Genomic DNA, 22,650 nt, shown 5'->3' with positions numbered 1-22,650 from the left:
GAGACCTATTTTTTTATATTTTTTTTTATGGCTGTCCATATTGAATAAGAGACTAGAAAAAGATATAAAATTTTACTGGTTTAAGAGCCCGTACTGAGAAAATGGTTTATCTTTTTATCTATACTACTGTACTGTATATATCATGTATATATGTCAATGCAAGTTTGATTCATCTGTACAGTAATTTGACAAAACTTAAGGTTTTAAACTTAAGGTAAAAATTGATCGTGTTTCAGTTTTGATTATAAGGTGTCTATGTGATATCATCAATCGCATGGGAGTCTAATTAATTATCGAGAAACATTGTTTGCTTTAAAACAATTTACATTTTATCACAGTTATATCCCCTGTAGTGCTCGTTAATTCTCTACTTATACTGTACTTAATTCCAACATATAATCGCTCCTATACGCACGTAAGATTGCATTACGATTTGGTCAATGTTCACATATTGCACTTTAACTTCAACCAGCATGTTGGCTATATTAGTTCTATTTCAGTGTATATAGAAACTGCTTTAATATTTAAGTACTTGTAATTGTATCTGCCTTTGGAATTTGTTTTAGGCCCATCCAGGGCTTTCAAGACATACAGTAAGCTGTTGGTTTGGTAGATTACATTAGACTATGTAGCCACTATAATATAAGGAACTGATTATAAATTCAATTTGTGATCAATTAGGGTGATATTGCCAGATTTACTCATTCCTCTCTTACCTGTCTCCTATACAAATGCCTAAATAATTCTCCTAAACACACATTTAATATTTCATTCCTGCAATTAATATTACCCTTTAGAAATTTACAAAGTAATCCTTCTAGATAAAGTTTTCAAGGACGCAAGACTGTTTTGACGCAGTGTATCATACTGCCCCTAGTCGTGTATATACTTATGTACCAGCTGTATTAATTTATCAATCAAACCTTCCATCAAGATTTAAAGCTGTAGCACACAGAAGATGCCCCCCCCCCCTCCCCCGTCTAAACTCTTTATGTATCTTGCAAGAGGAATTTCTATTAAGTTATCCAATCACTGAAATTGTTTTTGGTTTGAAAACAATTTACTCCTGTCAGTTGTGGCTTGGGTGAAGAAACAAGCTAGTGTACACATGGTCTATCAACTCCATCTATATAAGTAACGACTCTGATAAGTCACAAAGCTTCTTTCCCCCCTTGAAATCTGGAAAACAGATTAGGATTTCTAATCTAAAGCTCGGACAGCTTGATTATAATTAAAAGGCAAAGTGTTTACTAAAGGTCATGTACGTTGATTGGTCTTAATTAGGACCAAGAGTGAGATTGAATATGGGGGCGTGTCAGAGCTGGAGAAAACCGTTGACCGCATCAGATCTCCGGCATTCACAAAATATCTAACTAAACAAGTTTTGTGGTGAACATCATTAGGAGGCTAATCTATTGAGAAAATAAAATGCTAGAATATTTATCCAAGGAGAGAAACTATTGCGGTGTAGTTTCGAATTGGTTTCGATGCACTGTATGCTGTTGGTGAAGATCTGTAGTGTGAGGACAAAGCTAGTTCAGGTACAAGTACAATGTCCTATAGTATGAGGATGAGTACTTGATTTCATTATCTCTGAGTACCAGTATGAGCTAGTACAGAACCATGAGTAAGAACATTACAGGGATGTTGCTCATGCCAGGCGGCGGCAGGCGGCTGCGCCTGTCAGTTCTGAATGCCTCCAAGATGACTGAATGTCCCAGTGAGGAAAATTTCCTCAAAGGTTGTAATAATAGCTGTTCAAGAATTATGACCAAAGGTGACCATATTTGAATATCTAGCATATTTGGGGGCCAATACAGCATACCTTTAATATGATGCATACAAAGTAGCATTTATGCTGGTTTATACCAATATCTCATCTTCTTTTGATGTACATCACACACACAGGGATCTACTGTACAGAAGAAACAAATGGAAGTTAAAAAAAACAAAAAACTATAAAATTAACTTTTTGTTTATTTATTTGTTTTTGTTTCAAATAAATATTTACAATGTGAAAGGAAGTCTTCTGTAAAGCCTATACTGGCCTAAGAAGAGAGAAGATAGCGGAAGAAATAACACCCGAAGGATGTTGGGATATTCCCCGTGGCGGACAGAGTTCAAACTATCTAAGAAGGTACACGTGGTAAAACCACAGTGTTAATGCCTCTGATTATTTTAGAGGCTCACCAAGTCATTAGGAGTCTCTAAGAGGTTAATTACATTCACAGTGTGACATCAACATAATAATTATCAAAGCCTGTATGGTAGAAAGGGAGGGTCATTGTCTTCTGAATTATTTCACTTGGAATCAAAGATCTTCATCATCATGTAAAAAAATGGAATCATATCGGCACAAAGCATCGAGTATTTCAAACTTTAATTTAGATATTAAATATTTATTTATATACCCATTTTTAACTATGTCTACGCCTTTTTGTTGCTGTTTTAAAAAAGTTTTTTTTTTTACTTTAGTCAAATAAAGCATAATCTTTTTAAGACTAAGTTTTGTAAGAAAAAAAAAGTCATTTCATTCATGTCCCCAGAAGAACAAAAGAACCTTCTTCACTTAAGTTTTTCCCCCATGCTGTCTGAAAATCGGTTTGAAGTTCCTGTTTGATTGAAGTAAGCCTCTTCTGCTTTTGTATCATTTGATGGGGTATTATGGAGCAACATAGGTGGAGACCAACATGAGTTATTGTACCTTAGCTCACAGTTTTAAGTTCAATGGCAAAACATATCCAACAATTGTATTAACGTCCATCTATACACAGTTTTTGCCAACAAGTGTTACAATTCTTTTAACAGTAATACTTAACCCCTTGGCATACTTTGAGGACTAATTAATTAGCTTCACTAAATAAGGGGGACAGATTTGGACAAATTCCAAAATTCACCAGTGGTAGAGAACTGGAATGTATTTTATCATCACCTTGACCATGAAAAAGAAACTAGGTGACATTGATGACATACCTCGGTGACCTTTTGGTGAATTTCGTTGACCACTCTTTTGATGACAAAGAGAGTAGCCAGCTGTAAACATGATTCCCATGATGGCTATTTAAAATGGTAGGATTGAGTTTATAATCTCGAAAGTTGTCAGCTAACCTGTCATGGTCAGGATGACGGTATGGGAGGTATGACACAAAGAGACGCCATCTTGTCTGCTCTCGGTTACCAGCTCACCAATGGGAACTGTTCTATTGGGTGTAAATGTCATACTGTAAATGCATATCTTAAAACACTTCCTGCTCACATCCCACCTCACCCCCCCCCCCCCCCATCTCAGCTCAGCTCAGCTAAGTCTCTCTCCACCCTGCTTTAAGGATGTATCGTCTTATATCACAGCCATGCATACATACAGTGCTTATTCAGGGCTAGTTCATGGGGTTATAGAAGAGAGCGTTTAGTGCACGGAAAGTATTAGACAAAGGCTTTCAATGATGACATAGGCATGTGTTAAAGTATAACACGAAAGGGGTTGCAGCATCCTACTATAGCTGTGCAGGCTGCTTAGGATGTAACATTTTGTGCTGCACAGTTCTACAAATTATACAGGCATGTAGAGCTGCTGGTCTGTCCAGATAATCTGTAATGCATAATATCGAATCTTCGTTGCTCAAGGGTAGTTTGCAGATAATGCAGCTTTGTTTTATTGACAGAGTGCCTCAGACAGGTTATTCTCTTTGCTCACTTAAGTTTTGTATTATCCTGCCTTTTTTTTTTCTTTGATTATTTTTTTACTGAGGAAGAAAGGAGATATTGTGGAAACAATAAATTCATCTCTTGCCTGTTTCTATACATACGCACTGTAATCTACCCATGATGTTGAATTGGTAACTTTCTTAATCTGACCCCCCCACCCCCTCCCACCAATGACCCTTTCTAAGGTCACTGCCCTCTCTTTTCTGAATCTACCATTCAGATGCCTTACCTGTGTGACTTTTCCTGAATTTCTCTTCAATCTGAATCAAGATATTTCTAAAGTTTGGCTGTTTCGAAACCTTGGATTTTTCGAAACCTTGGATTTTTCGAAACCTTGGATTTTTCGAGATGGTCATTTGGGGGTTGGGCAAGAAATAACTTGCCAATTTATAGGCTAACGTAAACCAGAATGCATATGTACATTACAGTATATGAAACAGGTAAGTGTCGTTTCTTAATAACCCAAACCAGTAACTTTTGGTGTTTTCAGTGGCACCCCTAAAGTACTCCCTTCTCCCTCCTACATATATCTGCCATTACTGTTCACATATGTACAGGAATTGTAACATTCTGTCAATTTCATGTTGCTTCATGTGGTCTAAATAAAATAATAGTTTTTAAGGTATAATTTGAAGGAAAAATACATGTAAGTGTCAGTCCCCTATTGCTAATGGTGACTATCACCTCAATGTACTGTAGTATACCTTTTGATAGCCATTTACATTAGTGTACATGGATTTGAAGATATGTAGGACACAGGTCATGTATTTACGCATCATGCATGGACGACAGGAATGGTTAATCGACATGGATGTATGCTCACCTTCGTGTTCTTGGTTCTCTCAGTGAACACTGCAAGACATTGTCTTTGGAATGAATAGTAAATTACATGCTGCAGCTGTCAATTCATCCACTCTTTCAAAGAGTGATGGCTTAGCCTACATATGACAACTCAAGTCCATATATACCAAAGAGGGACATTACTGGGAGGGGTGGGAGTGGGGGGGGGAGGGAAGGTAGGGGTGAGAAATCACTTGCTCAATGATGCTCATTGTATATATCCCTTGTTATACATTTGTTGTCAATAAGTCTATGCAATGTTATTTATATTAACAACCCTGCAGTTATTCAGTGCCTCATACAAAGAAAAACAACATGTGTCAACTTCATCTGAACCATGATGAGTTTAATAAAGCTTGTACAAACTTCACTGGTCTCTAAAGTTTTTATTTAGAGGGTGGTCTGGCTCGAATAAATTTGAATGTGTGATAATTTGTTCATAGTGACACCATGAAGCAGGGGTACCTCTAATACACACAGACAGGGCTCTGGAGCTTTACTTATGTTTTTACTACATGCATGTGTGTAGTTAATGCTTAATGAAAAGTTATACCAGAATGTGTATAAAGCTTTCTCATAGTTGGCGAGAAGAATCATATGTATCTATATTTATCTATATATGTATCTCATATGTATCTATAGGCGACTTGACTTGCACCACTGCCTGTAACATTTCAGCAAAGAGATATATGTGTGAAAGCTATTCAAATTTAAAAAATAAACACAAATTATGCAGTTCCAGGATTTAGATTACATTATAACATTGCTCAGATAAAATCTGAAATGGACTATTTACTTTCTCCGCCATTTATACAGTAGCTCTTTGAAACGTTGGTTCACAAATTCACTTAACCTACACGTCTGAATTTAATATTATTCAAAATATTAAAGATTGTAAATGAATAATAAGAAGCAATATCCTCAATTTTCCACCAAGTGTGCAAGTTAATTTGCAAGTAATTCCTCATTATCATTTAATGTGTAAACTTTCAGACACTTTTCCATATCAGTGGTATGTATGCAAATTGGAAACTTCAAATGTTTATTTCATTATTTGAAAAATAAATTTGACCAGGGAAGCCGATGAACCCTAGGATTGTTACCAGATTTTGTTATTCATGAAGTAGATTGCAGATTTACCAACTGCTTAATTTGTCTTTGATCTTACATGACACAAGGTTTTCTTCCCCTCACCATACATATCAAAAGCCACATAATGTTCATCTTAAGAAGATGACTGTATAGCTGTTGGTAATAGTATATTGTACACTACATTCCTTTAGCAATCTAGCTTGTTGTAATTGACATGTTAAAATCATTACATGTGGACATGAAAGAACTGGTTAATATGGAAAATTGGAGATGAAAAGAAGGAACTGTGTGTGTGTAGAGGGGGGGGGGGGGGAGGGGGAGTGGAGGGAAGTTAATATGTTTTTGTATTGATTTTATCTTAATTTTATCAGGACTGGTTTGGCTGTATGGAATGTATAAGACATCTATACATTCCTTAAATAAAATTTAAGTTTTGAAAGTAGGACGTCATAGTTAAAGTTTTGAAAGTAATTTAAGTTTGGAAGGAGGGGCCTCATTTAGGAAGACTCCTCCCCTTAATGATAAAGTGGAAATATTGATTTTCTTTAATTTGTTACACTTAGAATTTTACAGGCTATATGTCAACTGCAATAGAACAGACACATAATTAACATTATGGATACATGTTGTTGTTTATTCAGTTTCTTACAATTTGTCAATAATGATTTTCATGACATATGTAGAATTTGCCCAATAAAAGTATGAATTCTTTGACTGTGACTGTGCAAGTTGAACCAAACAACCATAATTGTCACAATTAACATACCTTAGTAATATAAATTTGATTCTTGCATGAATGCACTCACATTCATGAATATCATGATTTCATTTATTAACTACCATATTTTAAATATCTTTCATTTGTGAGATAATGCTGTCTTGAGATATATCATTTTGTCGAGCCTACCAGGTATAAAATCATATTAAAATGTAAATGTATTTATAGTATATGTGCCATTTCTCAGAAACTGTTATTAAGCGCCTTATATTGTATTCACCTATTTTGGAAAGCATAAAGCTGTCTGTCATGAAACCAATTAGTGCACACTTCGCCTACTTTTGACATTCTCTTAAAGTAAGTCTGTGACATGAATCCAGACACAGGTCCCTAGACGTCTCATTCACCATTCTAAATAGATTTGTTCACTTCAGAGGAACCTTCACACCTTACCCTCCAGAAAGCCTGATTCATATTCCACGGGGAAGATTAAAATATCTCATTGTTGATCTGATTTTCATTTTCCATGGCTTAGATGTGTAAAGACACATTAAGTAGCAATCAGAAAATGCCCTGGGATTTCTGCGACCGAGACCGTCAATCTCTTCACGTCATAGGTTCTCGGTTTCGGAACAATGATTGAGCGGCTCACTGCGCTGCATGTCTGCGGAACCTACAGACTTTGATATTCAGAATTTATAACTTTCATTCCATGTTTATATGAGAGTTGCTCGTCTCCTACAGATCAAATTTTGCGTCCCATCCCCGTGCTTGAAAAAGTTGCTTAGCGTCAACAATTTCCTAATTTCGAGGAGTATCGCTTTCACATGCTAGCTGCAGTATATTGCACTAGATAAAAGCATGCAATTAAGACATAGTATGTTTACATGAGGGTACCATACAGGCCATTTATTACAGACTATATTATTTGTGTATGGGATATTCAATCACATCATCTCAGAGCGATGTTTATTCGAGGTAAGAAAGTTGGATGCGGAGCAATAAAAAAGAGACAGTCCCATTCATAAAAATCTGTTTCAAATCATATTTTTTTGTTATTAAATTAAGAAAACTTTTTACGATCAAATAAGTGGGAATACCAGGTCACCTGTTGCTTAGAAGAAGTAGTGCAACATGGGTAGACTTCCATGTATCTGTCTTGCAATATTGACAGCAGCAGTATAAGGCACGCAATAGCTGCTGTTTGTTTGATAAAATATCGCACAATCTGTTACATGTCTAGCTAGATATTATTGGAAATTTCTTTTGACACCGCACTGAGTGGCTTGCCAAATTACTGTAGTGGAAACTTACTTTGATACAATGTTTGTATAATATATGCATTTACAATGTAAATTAATGTGGTAGTATTCACAGAACTACAGCAGTTGTGATACCATGCAGTGATCTGTCCCTGAAGGTTTCTGCTGTTTTAATATGAATGCTGATCGTACAACGGGAGTTTTCCTGTGCGATCTTATGGAACAGGATCTGGATCATTTGCTTGTCTGACAAGAACGTTAATTGTCTGAGACCATAGGACAACCCATAAATATCAGCTGTGGGAGGTGGGGCCCCAGTCGGGAGAGGTGGAGGCAAGGAGGGGGGTGGGGATGGGATGGGAGTGTTGGGTCAGCTAGCATGACATGGGCTATGTCTTTTATAGGTAAAGGACGAGGCAAACATTGCTTATCGAAAGAAGGGCTTAAATTTGTGGCTTAAATTTGTTGAAATAAGTGATTCATAGATGTTGTATTAATATTGCATGCAATCAAACCACTGAATGCCTATATGTTTGTCTTTATATAGTCTTACAAAAAATTTAATGCCAACAAGGTTGTTTCAAGTATTGTCTATGTCAGAGAAATATCTGAGATGGAATAATATGCAGGTGCATTGTAGAAATTAACTCTAGATACTGACTGTGTGTCAATTGCCCCCAAACTCCTATGTAAGTTAAACGTACCCTCTCATAACATCAGGAAGAACCATTGGATATGTTGGTCAATGTTGTCAACATAGGTACGCAGGAGAGACCATCTGTACATATGGAGATGTTTGGATGTAGATCAATGTCCCAAGAATATTGCAATTAGCTTGCTAGTACAGCCCTGTAACAAATTCGTGAACTGCTATTGTATTGAACTGTTCTATCGATAAAAGTATGTAATTCCCAGTGATATCTTCAAATATTATATATTACAGACGTCTTCCATCAAATTCACTTTTTAAAATTATGTAATTCCCAGTGATATCTTAAAATATTGTTTATGACAGACATCCTCCATCAAATTCACTTTTCTCATCCATTTTTTCCCCCCATAATTTTTGTGTATGAAAGGAAAACGTATTCCTCTATTCGTTTTAGAATGAAATATATATTGCAACATATCACACAGAGCTTTTATTCTAGTTCATTGCCAATCAGATTAATGGTAAAACATATCTGATATATATACAGAATTTGATATACCCTTCAATAGAAGGTCTTTTACTTTCATAAAATACACGTCTTCTCTATTCACATGCTGTGAATTTTAACAACTAAACACCACTGTACTGTATTCACACCGATGTGTAGGATTCTCATGCATGCAGTGAAATTCTATTCATGGGGCAGAGTAAAAGTCTGGAATATGGGTGACAGAAACTATAGCCTATTCCATAAATATTTATATAAATGTATTTATATAAAACAATTTTTTTTGATAAGTTTAACTCATCAATATTTCTGTAGTGTTACTAGACTGTATTACATGGAATGAGTGCTAGAATTGCATGCATTGTAGCTTTTAGTATGTCTAAAGATTACTATTGTTTTGTCGCAGTAAAGGCATATCAAGGTTGGCTCAAAAGCTGTGACGTTAATGATTTTGAGCTTGCTATTAATTTAATTAGTATATTTGCAAACTACGAGAAATGTGCAGAAAAGAAAATAGTAGCTTTCACTTACTTAGAACTTGTGTCTCTATGATAGTCTATGGTGTCGTGTAGGTTTCATTCATTAAAACCAAAGTAGACCAGACATTACATAAAAAAGCAATATTAGAGAATCATTTTAATACAACGTATCGTGCATATTAGCTCATGATTGTCTAGCAATAATAAAACAGACATGGTGGGTTTTATTCCTACTTGATTATAAGTGTGTTTCACTGTTATTTAATGTTTTAATTCTAACATGCAATAAACACTTACCTCATGTGGAAGAAGAATTTGTTTTTTTAATATTTCTCACAAGTGCAATATTAAATCCTACTTTTTAAAAAGAAACCATACAGACTGCTTGTTCAGTAATCCTTTAGAAATCCCTTGTTATTCCTCGTGACTTTTTTTTTAGTCCTTTTTAGTGCAAGTCACTGGTTACAATGAACACGGAGACTTACTGTGGTATAAAACTCCAATTAATTCCAGTAAAGCTTAGTCCAACAAACTCTCACCAAGAGATAAGGTCCTCTCACTTGGAGCACTGCTTTCATTGACACCAAAAACGATCAGGTTGATTCTCCTGAGACAGTTCATGAATAATTCAGTAGTTAAGCAGGATATGAACCAATCAGAAAGAAGTACCCATTGACTTCTACCGCTGCTGCTTTGTGTGTGATTGAAATCAATTTTGCCTAGTACAACTGGAAGATATGCACTACATGATTAATTCATGGTGGGTAGTATTCACATCCAATTGAGATTGAGAGTTGAGGTTGCCATGACAATATATACCACCAATTTTAGAGCCTTTACCTCTTTGGTGTGTATCTGTCACATTATACAGAATTTTTGTTTTTGGCTGGATAAACTTCTAATTTTTTTGAAGCATGCAGATTAGAGGTATATTCTACCCATGTGAAGACTGTTGAACCAATGTTACTGTAGTTGTCAAGATAAAAATCTTATTGAGTGGGAAGAGAATTTTGTTTCCAATGGTGAGATGAAGGGTGTTATTGCTGTATATAGTCTACAATTAACCCTTGTTAACTGTGTTTTTTCTCGCAGGAAATGTTTGCGTGTGTCAGTTAAAAAAACAAAGGTCTATATTTTTAATGCAGCAGTTCGGTGTTGTGAATTATCTATTGAGTGCAGGACTGGGTTTAGTGCACAAATAAGCCTGCCAGTTTTTCAAAGTTATTGTATTTGCAAAAAATTAGGATCTATTGATTTTCAGGATACAAGAAATATAATCAAATGCAATTTGTTTTTATAGCTATTGTTGTTGAACTTGATACATGATACTCAACATTCATTAAATGTATAAATCTAGGTTAATAGAATTTGTTCCTAACTTGGTTATTGTTTTCTCTCGTTTTCAAAGTATAACTTGTGAGCTCAGATATTATTATTATTACTATTATGATTGTGTTTGTTTTATTACCTGTTTAATGGAGACTACCATTTAAATGATGCATTGAACTTTCATATTTATATATTATTTTTCATAATTGGGTAACGTCTACTTGAAGCAAACAAAATCAATTTACTTCGTTTCCCAATACGAAAAACATGTGAGACACTTTGGAATGGTAGAATATGAAGGAGTTCACTAGGGGTCAGTGAGGGTGTACAGTGTTAAAAGATTACCAGGGCATACTAGACACGGTAGAATGCGGTGCTAAGGGTTGTGGGGAGACAGGCAAGTGGGTCACTCGTAAATATATAAACCAGTAAGTTTTATAATGTCTTTCATATCATTCAGTGGTCTCTTTTTTATTTACTTTGCTTACCTGTCTCCACATTTTGTCTTGAAAATTCCAAATTACTGTAGTACTGAGTACAGAATATGTTTGATTTTTTTGATAAGTACTGTCATCTTTGTGTAGAAATCTTCTTTGCGTGATTCCTGAAACTGAGTTAAACCCAAGATTCTTAAATCTCCTGTAATTTATACCATTAAGGCCCCTCTGAGGGAATTTTGTATTGCATTTAATTTTGGCATAAAATATTCATTCTGAAAGAAAGAAGAAGCTGGCCTCACCTGATTTTTCCTCAAGTTCTTAAGAATTCTGTGTAATATCCCTGTCAGTGATAGGTTCTGGCTTACGCCCGAGGCTCTCGCTTACAGAAGTAACCTTCATGTGTTTGTTTAGGTCTTTCTCAGAGATTAAAAAAGAAAAAGACACTCTCGTAAAATCATTTCCCACTCTAGATTTCCCAGGTGCATATAAACTAAATAAAAACTCTACAAATATTAGTTTTAGAGGATTTATTAAGAGGTATTAAAGAGAAAAGCAACTTCAGAAAAGTAAATGCAGAAAAAGTAAAAGGTAGCAGTTCTAATGGATCAAGCCATTCTTACATTAGCTGTACCGATGTTATGGATGGTGTTACCCAAGATGTACATATATGAACCACAAGATCTAGTTGAGTGTACCAACTCAGTGGGTTTGGCTAGTTGTCATAGTAGCCTACATGTCTGTGGTAACCAGTGGAAATAGTTTCTTGCAGTTGTATCATTTACTTCGATCCTCGCTTACCTGTCTCCTCACATCCTCAGTACTCTTGTCTACCGTGCCTAGAATGAACTGGTAATCTCGTAACACTGTCCGGACTCCTCAGGTCAATGCCCTCTCTTCTCATTCTGCCACCCTGCCACCCAATGTGCTTCAGACATTTGTTTTGAGCTTGCATTTTTCTTTTGTGTCAATTCATTCAGAACTGGACTTTTTCATGGTTTTTTTTGGGGGGTGTTTTGGAAGTAGGAAATACTATTCTGAAGTTGTTGTGCACAGATCAATAATTATCCTTTCATTTTGGAAGGTTTTTGGGACAGCATTTGTTCTGTCTTGTTTAGCGTAGTCTGGGGATGGGTACGATTCATCTTACAATGCTCTGAAATGAAAAAAAGAAAACTTGTCTTGAAATCAGTTTGGGCGACTGGATCGAGGGATATATCCCAGATACAGTCTAACCCGGCCATCATATCTTCAGTTTATTATTCCAGTGTCACTATAAGTCTCACTATCCTTGTAACGGCTGGCTGTAAACATTTTAATCTGACTTCTGATGAATCTTCATAGAGACATAAAAGTTACCAGTCCTTCTGAAAACAGTTTGTGTTGTTTGTTATCAATTTATAACTCATGGATATATGAGACATTGTGTAACAGCTTGTAATTAATAAGCATTTACTCCATATGGAAAGACCAAGTGTACATGTGAGGCTGGTATGTTTGATCGTTATAATGCCATGACCATTCCCATTGTGAAGAAAAGGGATTTATAGCCACATGGACCATCCAGTTGAGATGAACTTGCCATTTGTCTTGAAAGATTGTTCGCAACGTTGCTTGTATAAATGATTGTGTGTGTTTAAGTTGATTTGTGACTTGTCAGTATATGTACATGGAAATAGTAAAATATGAATTCAAGATAATGCAGGAATTTATCCAGATTTATAAACATTGTTTCTATTCTTCCCACCCCCCTCCACCCCTCCCCCCCATAACAAAAATTAATGACTCAATTTGACATACAAGGTAAATCTTCCCCTTCTTCCTTACTTTGAGAAGAAGAAGAATTTGTTCATTTCATGACTTTTTTGTGTTTAAAGCACTTTAATGATAACTTTGATAAGTACATACAATAAATATAATGTAATACTAGAGTTGATCATATGGTCTATCATTTTAAACTTTCTTTGTCTGTTGAGTCAAGTGTCACTCATCGACATAAAAAATGGCATGGCCTTTTATGTTAGTGAAGATTTTAGTACAAAAATTGTAATTTACTCAATGTTCACCTGGGCCATAGAATTATATTTTGACTTTGACAAAATTCTCATCATCCTCATAACAAAAGTCTTGCCGTAAGAAATATGTGCATAATTTTGTTTACCTAATTTGGATCAGGTTGTGTAAAATGTGCAGTCAGCGAATACCTTAACAATCCTGGTATTCAAACCGTGGTTTGTGACACTTTTTATGGTCAGTAAAATACTTTAGAAGGTCACCAAAATATGTTGAAGGACATCAAAATTGCTGATCTATATTTATGAAGAAAAAAAGGGGACAAATCAGGAATTACCTCAAAAGTTACAAAAAAGTAACACCATTTTGCAAAGAACAACGTAGACATTTCTCACGGGGGGTACCTCATCCACCACCTAGGGCCCTTCCTCAGGCCACAACAAGCTCCACTTGAGGGTCGCCAAGATGATGAAGATAAAAATGTTTGTCATCCAGGAAAAAGTTTGAATGTTTATAATAGTAATAATAATAATAATGGCATTTCTATAAGCGCTCACTTCTATAGAAACTATATGCATTGGCGATTTTACAAAAACACAACCACACCCTAAAACAGTACTAGTGAAATGCAACCCCCCGGAACAAATGTGTTTTAAGTTTGCTCCTAACACTTGTGAAGGAACATTCAAAGATTATCTTTCTTAAGCATGTCTTTATGAATTGCATTTTGATATAAGGTGTATACATTTTACATAATTTTTACATCAGCACTATTTGTGCATTGGCAGTGTCAGCTTGACATAGAAGATAGACTATATAAATGCCATGTACCTTATTCTATCTGTTAGCATACATGTACTGTATGTGCATAAATGTATGTCTATTTGTCAGACATACATGTTTGTCTGCATACATGTATGTCTATTTGTATGTCTGTATGTCAGCTTACATGTATGTCTATCTGTATGTGTGTCTGTCTGCAGACATGTCTGTCTGTCTATTTCTTTGTTTAAACACTGAAACATTTCTACATAATACATGCCTTTTGCTTCATCTATATTCCGTAGTATTATTTCAGCAATGCAGGCAGGCAGTAGAATTTTTCTCTTTATTACAGTTAAAAAGGATTTCTTGCAGAATGAACAGATTTTCACTTAAAATTTATTACGGTCAATTTTCTGTGCCATTAACAACCTCCATAATTTTACTCTACAGTTTTAGAACGATTACCTAAATCCTTTTCAGGGTTTCCCGAGTATTTAATATCCATCAGAGTTTCAATTAGTTGTCTATGAGACTATGAGATTTCCATTAACCTTTCTGCAGCTAACATTTCTCTTGCCATTCCCTATGTGTCTGTGTACTACACTGTGCTGTGTGCAGGTTGTTGCTTTATTTATTGTCATCTGTAATTGGGTCAGTAGTAGTCGTTGAATTGTAGTGTGCGTGCACATTACAATATCAATTGGCATTACTGGCCAAGTGAACGATACCTACATGACTGGACGTTGGAACTTAAAGTTTCATATAGTCTCTGTACATTTGCAGTTTCAGAGGGTAGCTGCGTAGCCAACTTATTCTGAGCCTGTCATGGCACTCACACGGGCCCTCACTTTGTAGGTACCTACATGACTACACTCCCTGGTGTGTTGTCTGCTCAAAAAGTAACACCATGCACAACCGAAAAGTTCTCCTTAATACTGCAAGCACTTCACATATACTACAATACTGCATATAGCATATGCAGTTCTAGTTTTATAGTTAATTTCAATAGCCTTGAGCAAGTAACTAAATTTTTCCTCAGAGTTTTGCATCTCCAACTGCTCTAGCACAATACTTCATGCCACTTTTGACCACGTCAAGTCTCTTGTTCATTTTACCTAACAGAACACATATTATCCTACTGTTGCTAACGTGTATGACAGATAATCTAAACCAACTTTTCAGTACAGTCAGAAGCTCTGTGAAGATAAACCTGGCGCCAACCTATTGTGTAATGTGGATTCGATTCTTTTTATAAACTCTATCAGCTCAAAATAAAGACTCAAATTGCATGATCACTATTCATGGACAACAAGTAGAGCTGAAACTTTGAATATGCAGTTACAAGTTGTTAACAACTTTATACCATCCATGTCTTTGCCAAAACGGCAAATTGTGAACTATAGATCTGATTAATTCCCCTCATATCATCTCAAAACAGTTTTATACAATCCGAGTTCCTCAATGAAAGCCTTGTAAATCTCATTTCATGTGATCAAATATTTGATATACTATGAAAAAAAGTTGTCACACTTTCTAATAACATCATTACAGGGATACTTTGAACTGTTTTACACATGGACACACAATGTCATGTGCCTATGTCTGAATGATCATCATCAACACCTTCTAGTGCAGGTGTAAGAGTTGGCAGAGTTATTAATTATGAGCGTTAAATCAGAATGGCCAAAATATATGTGATACTTGGTTGGATGTATTTGCTGATTTAACTCTTTAATGTTTGTCAGAGTCATTGTCATATAAAGTTTATATCATTACATTTTTGGCTTGCTTGTTTATTGATGAGTATCCAAAATCAAATTATCTGTTGGTGCTTGCAGGCCTCTCATCTTTGATGCATGTCACTGCCAATGTCTTCCTCCTCTTAAAGAAACACAGCCATAAAAATAAAAGGAGAAGAGAAACAGGGGAACAAAAACAAAGAAATGGATCATTTTGCCTTTAGCCCATTTAATTTAGAAAATGCTCCAATTAATTTTGTTTTAAGACTTCAGCTCAAAGCAACAGTGGTCTGCTGAGAAAGAAACGACAGCTGTTTTTGATATTTTGGGGTTTTTGTGCATATTTTCTGACTTGGATGAGAGACTAAAGGCACCACATCTATCAAAAGATGACATAATAAGAAAAATTGTGAATATTTTTTTAGAGACAGCTAGGAAGTAGCTGTGCACTGGAGGTATAGGGATATGTATTATCATAAGCAAGTGTAGTTCAAACTGATATGTGTGTTGTAATGCGGTATGGCTAAATTATGGTGGTATTACAGTATAACTTCCCATCACAAAATGGAGTGTAAGGAAGCTTGGTTCTGTAAGATGCGAGTGGATTAGAAGTATTCGATGAGTGGCAGGGGGGAAGGAGGCGAGGGGAGGTGAAGGTGATGATGAGGAGAGAGAGAGGGGTGGGGGGGGGAGTGAGGAGGATCGGGATCGGAGAAACTTCTGCCTAAATGCAAACAGTTGATTCATCTTAGGAACATACAATACTTTTGTTTTATGATTATGAAAGGTGAAGAGGGTCTGTTTCACCCTTGTAGCTGGTTTGGAGTCTTATCAGGTGAGGGGGAAGGGGAGGAGGAGAGGAGTATTCAACTAATGAAGATGGTTTTTTTTGGCTTGTTTGAGCTTTACAGTGCAGACCTTAGGTAACGCTTAATTTTGTTAAATAAGAATTAACTTTTAGGCATCATCATCCCTTCCTGCTGTATCCTGGAGGCTACAGCTAGACATTTTAGTTTTTTATACCACCCTTTGCCACAATTTAAGTAAAACAGTACGTACCAGCATTTCCGGAAGTGAAAGACATACATTCAAACAGGCAACCCAGGACAATTATACCTGTGGCGAATTGTTATAACCCATTTGAAAAGCCATTTAAAGTCAAATCTTTTCACAAGTATTCCAGATCCTTCAAGAAAGGACAAAGAAACGATAGAAGAAATAAACACCAATATTAAATTTCTCTTGCCAGCATCAAACATAGACATCCTTGAGCTGTGAAGGAGATGAATTCAATTAAATCATCATTCCACCGAAATTCTATGAACGATGTATTAATTTCTCTCATGATTTTTCTTCTCCGTTTTTTGTGTCCGAGGGGTCGAAAAACAGGGTTGGCATTTTCCCGGGGAAAAACCTGTTTTTCCCACTAAGCGGTAAAAACCAGGTAAAAACCGGGAAAAACTGGTAAATACCGGTAAAAACCGCCTCCGTCTCGAAAACTAGTATTAATTGTCCGTAAAATGCAGGGTCATCAGTAGGCACGATATTGTTTCATGACAGGCATATTTTATTGAATATGGGAGTTTCTTAGCTTCATTTTGAGCTATTTTATCACATTCTTATTCAACTTTTTGTGGAAAAAGGAGTATTTTTCGTATTGCACATGTATAGTTATTCTGTCACGATCTCTTTAGCAGTATGCATTGCCTATTGCCCAAACCATTATAGGTCTACACTGGGACATTCACCCCTCCTAAATTCTTCAGGCCTATTATGTGGCATGAACAGCGGAGGATAGAACGAAGTGGCGAACCATGGCATCCAAAGCCTCAAAGGGACAAGGAACCATATAATAATATAATATTATGTGCTCAGACAGTTCATTCCATTAATACAGTAGGCAACAGTCTATTGAGGTGAACTTCAATCCAGGGGGCTCAATAGAAACTGCTTTGAAACTTTGTAAGGCACATGGGCCCAATTAAAGTATTAAACGCACAATGGCCCTATGGAGCCATTCACACAACCAAACTGTTTACCTTGATGCAAACATGGTCCAATTATTATACAACTTCATGCATGAGTGATTAAACACTTTGAGGTGGACAGGTGAGGTGATACTGGGCACTTCCTGTGTATAGGCTAACTGAAGAGGTAGGAGTATCAACAACACAAGTAACTGTTCCAATTGTTACTTATTCTCAAATTAGTTGATGTCACAACAGTCACTTAGTACAGTGCCTATAAGCAATATAAGCATAGTACAGTGCCTAGTGCGAAGTGTGAACAGAGTACAATTTATCGCAGACATGAAGTGATCGTTCTTGGATGTGAATCATCATTTGGATCTGAGCGGACTAATGTGGCATGTATAATATGACGAACCATAGCCCTAGGAGGCACCAACAGTTTGATACGAGTCCATTCTCTAGATAATGGAATTATGCATCTCGATAGGAAAATAAAGTTGGTTGATTTGAGCATCCAATATATTATTTATTTGAATTATTTATAATAGTCTAATCGGTAAACTCACAAGTTATAGATCATAGCTGTTCTTTGGATGTAACCCAACCCCCTACCATAAGATGCCATTTTCTTGTAGATTCTATGCTCCTCCACAAGTTCCACATGAGTTTTGAGGAATTCTATATAATTTGAGGTTTTTCCCGGTTTTTCCCAGTTTTTCCCACTTAAATGTGGGAAAAACCTCCTGGTAAAAACCGGTAAAAAACCTGTTTTTACCGGGGCGGTAAAAACCGCCCGGTAAAAACCGGCCAACCCTGGACGAAAAATATCGTCCACAAGGAGAATTACAGAACGGAAAAGAAAAGAATCTATATATATATTGTATGAGCCGATATGCAAGAAGACATTGGAGGACCATAATACCAAAGGGGAAATGTGTCTTGAACTAAATAGTTGTTGTGTATAGAAACTGAATAGGTTAATGACCCTGAGTGGTGCATGTACACAGATTCATGCCTTGATGTAGTAGTATATATATCCAAGACAGGTTGACAGCAGTGAAAAGTGTATATATGGAGAAAACTAATTACCAACAAAATTTGTGAGTGCAACTGATACATTGTTTGTCATCCCATGGGGGTAGCTGATGGGATTGCTGACAGAAGAATCATCTCGTTGCCAGTAGCGATGTACATGCTGCCCTAGACTTTCTCACAGTTATCGTTGGATATACAATTGAATCTTGTTGTCATCAGCCTTTGAGCAAAATTTGCTGGCCAAGTAAAACAATTTTGACAGAAATTGCATGCATTCGGATTCGGGCGTAAATGATATGTCTTGCAAAAAAAGGGTAGAAAAGGAAAGTAGAAATGTCCAAATTTACATGGAAATATCATCCATCATTCTTTATACCCTATAGTGGGTCTCCCTTATTCCCATTGTACACAATGCTAAGTATAAACTTCTTGCTTTTTATGTGGCAAAATTGATTGCTTAAAGAAGTTAGAGTGTAGCACTCGCAGAACATCGTATACAATTTTTGCTTCATTGGATACACTTAATGCTCCATTAGGAATATATGCAATCAAACCGCTAGGCCTCTCCACCTCTGAATCGTAAAATGTTTTCAAACTTTCAAACAGTTCAGCAATATATGTGTTTCCGTACTAAAATGCTCTCATGCTGCTTTGCCAGTGTCTACATTATATAGTTAATGTGCAGTACTTGCAATTTGAAATGTAATGCATATGTGGACCATGTCAGCTTTTCTTGAGATGTACCTACCCTGTTATATTAAGTGATGAAATTTCTGTCACCTAAGTAGCTATAAAATGTTCTTTCTATCTAAAGTGCCATTCAGGTGACACTACTTAGAATATAGTCTTTACACATTTGGCGAATATGTAAACGCAGAGGAAGATTTTCTGTGGCCCACAAGGTTTCTCAGAATCCTGTTACTGGGAGGCATGAAATCTTATAGCATACTTTAAATATTAAGTCGATCTCATCCATGCGTTTATGATACCTGGAAAATGATAAATTTGTCTAACCGTTAATCTGGGTGATTGTTTGATTTGGGCTGTCAGTGTTTACAATCGTTTGTGTGTTTTATTTAGCCATATAGTGATATTTCCATTGTTGTCACAGATAAGGCACAGCTATACTGTAAGTGTGCGGCCTGTGGATTGGCTGCACAAAAAATCACTGTTGCCTGTAAAATCAATTTCTTGCTCATCCTTGTTGCAGCTCATGATGATATCATTATCATATAATATTCAATGTACTTGTATCCATGTTTTTCAAAATTTCCTTGTTTGACCTTTGTGTGGAATTAATAGTTACTATAGTCTGTTGTGCTCAAAGTGCAGTTGAATGCATAACCAATATTTAGATTGCATTTGTAAAAACAATTAGCACAGTCATGCAGTTGTAGATAAATGTTAACCTATGATGAGGACTTCACGTAAACCAGTATTCTTCCATGGTTATCACATGGTTTAGGTTTAGATTTCAGCCACTGCATGGTTCCCAAAAACTCATGAGGCCCATTTAAGTTTGCAGCATACGTGTCTCACATCTGTGTGAAATTCTTTATTTTAGAATCTATACATATAGTGGCGTTCAGATCTTTAATGTGTTAATTGAGTACCCTCAAGGTGCATTTACACGACACGACAAAAATCGTCTGCGGTTTGTGTTTAGCTGACTTGTCGTGTACGACTTTGTCGGTAAGTGTGAATGGCTTCTCCTCTTGTCGTGAGGAATTATCGTTCACGATAAAATCGTACACGATTTGTTTTAAAATTTCGCACGACTTAATCGCAGCGTGTCAATTGAATCTTGCTCAACTTATGTTGCATGCGACAAGATTTGATTGTCGTGCAAAGTTGAGCACTGTTCAACTTTTGTTACTGGGTAACAAAATGGCTGAATTTAGCCACTCAAGGACGTGAAGAAATGTGCGATAAAAGACGATGAGCTGAAGGGAGGTAGGAATTTTCGTAACTATTTTTAAGACGACTTGGGACCAAGATTAAAGGATAAAAGAAAAAAAGTTATATACTCGTCTATTCTCACAAACTTAAAGAAAGATTTGCGCGTGGATGGTCACTGAATTGCTTGCTGCAGATTTACATGTCTGTACACACACATATTCAGTTGGCTTATAGTGACTGGACTGCCACAGATAAGAAAATAGAATACATTTCACTTCTTTGAAAATTGAACCAAGGACAGCTAAATTAAAAGTGGAAATGAGAATTGGAATTTTTCAAGTTCTGATAAAGAGTCAGGAAGGGTACCCCAGTAGTTTGCATGAGCTAGTGAATTAATAATTAAAGTTGGCAATCTCGTATTCATGGATTAATTTTGTCGAAGATCCAGAGAAAGGTTAGTTATAAATTTTGTTCGGCTGCCATGGTAAAATTTGGTATAAATTGCTTTAGTTTTGTCCTTTAAAAGAAAAATTAGGAAATTATTTGTTGAGGTTCATCCCTATCCTTTGTAAACTTGGTACAAATGTGTGATCTCAAAATAAATTTGGTCATGAAATTTTATTGGTGTTTTTCTGCCTGCTATATTTTGAAACTGAATTGATAGAGTACATTTGTCATGATTTGATATGACTGAGAATTCTGTTAAACTGTTTCAATTTTTATATTTGTAGAGTTTTTGCCTGAATTAGTTAAAATTTCAGACAGTTGAATGGAGACATTGTACGGGAATTGATATTTTGCGAAGCGTACCGACGGGCGGGTTTGAGTTTCGACTGAGGGTAACGTAGAATCATTAACCAATGACTGCAACTAAAATGCATTCATTAACTAATGACTGCAGCTATAAGGCTACTTCTCCCAGAGGCATCAATGAATGTTGTAGAAATTTTGTAACATACTTACCTGTCTCCAGTGTTATCCAGTCTAATTTTCTGATCTACCTAACCTTGGACAAGCAAGATTTTAGCATAGTATTTTATCATAGTTTTGGTCCGTATAGTAGTGAGCAGGAGTAGTCTTTAGCCTTATGCGGCACAGTCATTTATGTGGCACACATTTGTCAGTTTCAAAAGTTATTACATGTAGCATATATCGATTCAGCCTTAAAATCTAGCTAGAGAACTGTGATATTTGTGATATTTTGATGGGCTTTTTGTTACATCTGTGGGTAGTTTTTAATATCTTCAGTGGATGAATTTGGCATATGACTACCATATTTTGTCCTTTATATGTCGTGTTCATGCTACCAAAATATAATAAATCTGTCAAATTTTTCAACCGATTTCTTGTTAGAAGTTTCTACAAATTTGCATGCTAGTGCAAGTTATACATCTTTATAATCAAGGTTTGTAAGCTGAGAACTATAGCTCAACCTTCATGTGAATATTGTTTTGTGAATGCTAGTTGTGATGTGAAATTTGTAAGGAAGTGGACACTGGATAGCTGAAGGCACCTTCAAATTTCATCATGACCACCCAATTTTTTCGTTATGAGTGCCTAAAGTTATCCTCACTTGTACACTGACTGCTCTACTATATGTCTATAAGGCTATCTCCTCGCCGAGACCGACCATGCAACCGATGGCTTTGGCTTTTTGTCGATCCACCATTTAGAGTGTCTATATAGTAATAGCTAATGTGATGTCAGATTTCAGAATCTTATTAGAATCTTGAATATTATACGTCGTTCTTGTGCTCAAAAGTTATGAATCTTTCCTTCCCTATCTTTTTCAATATGTTTTGCATAGATGCTGGCCTAGAGGTTCTTTTTCATAAATTGGGAACTGTTTTCAGTGGAATATGAATTTTGAAATTCCTTTTGACGTCACTGTAGTCCTCCAAAAGTGGCTCTCGAGGAGAAATGCCTGTAGCACTTCCCATCATGAAAATGTGGTCATTTATGCATGCCCACACATTTTTGTCATTCTCTGCATATTGTCACCCAGATTACGTAAAATAGAATGTATTGTACGTAACCAAACTGTGCATCTTACCCGGCTAATTGTATTCCTTCCATGCAATCTCTATATTTTGTAAATGGAAATGGAAAAACATCACACTCATGCAGGTCTTCATGTTTGTCTGTTTACAACAAGCAAGGGAGTCCTGGCGATTAAACATTGAGATTGTCTTAATATTACAGACGGA

At 36.1% G+C, this 22,650-nt stretch overlaps 2 protein-coding genes across 2 annotated transcripts in view; one reads left to right on the top strand and one right to left on the bottom strand.

The window, feature by feature from the left end:
• LOC139962086 (voltage-dependent L-type calcium channel subunit alpha-1D-like) overlaps positions 1-10,613 on the bottom strand; it is a 226,109-nt gene extending 215,496 nt beyond the window's left edge. Inside the window, exon 1 of the mRNA XM_071961947.1 lies at positions 9,554-10,613. The gene's annotated coding sequence lies outside the window, so the exon portion shown is untranslated. The remainder of the gene's footprint in view (positions 1-9,553) is intronic.
• LOC139962088 (mRNA-decapping enzyme 1B-like) overlaps positions 1-22,650 on the top strand; it is an 89,054-nt gene that overhangs the window by 33,003 nt on the left and 33,401 nt on the right. The window lies entirely within an intron of this gene.

This window comes from Apostichopus japonicus, chromosome 20, assembly GCF_037975245.1.
Source record: "Apostichopus japonicus isolate 1M-3 chromosome 20, ASM3797524v1, whole genome shotgun sequence".
NCBI classification, from domain to species: Eukaryota; Metazoa; Echinodermata; class Holothuroidea; order Aspidochirotida; family Stichopodidae; genus Apostichopus; species Apostichopus japonicus.
The sequence above is the reverse complement of the archived record's forward strand: the minus strand, read 5'-3'. Positions and strand labels throughout refer to the sequence as shown.